We start from the raw sequence: 384 nt of genomic DNA, 5'->3' as shown, positions 1-384 counted from the left end.
TAAAAATACGATATTCTTGCTTAACTAACGTTTCTACATAGGGATTAAGCATTTAGAACGAAATCTAATGTCAGAAAATGGCACTTTACTCTTGACATTTTACGGTTTTTTCAATTTTCTGGGAAATCCTATCATTAGATTTTTTTAAAAATACGATATTCTTGCTTAACTAACGTTTTTACATAGGGATTAAGCATTTAGAACGAAATCTAATGTAGGAAAATGGTACTTTACTCTTGATCGGTACGTTGGGACTTGGAAAATATTCGGCCGTACGCGGCGCGTCTCGGCGCTTCGAACAGCTCCGGTGTCCCCATTATTTTCGATTTACGGCTAAAATAAATTTTTCTAATTTTTTTCAATTACATATTCTTGCTTAGATAA

The sequence above is a fragment of the Megalopta genalis genome, unplaced genomic scaffold, assembly GCF_051020955.1.
Source record: "Megalopta genalis isolate 19385.01 unplaced genomic scaffold, iyMegGena1_principal scaffold0033, whole genome shotgun sequence".
Taxonomy (NCBI): domain Eukaryota; kingdom Metazoa; phylum Arthropoda; class Insecta; order Hymenoptera; family Halictidae; genus Megalopta; species Megalopta genalis.
This window is presented reverse-complemented; position numbering follows the sequence as displayed.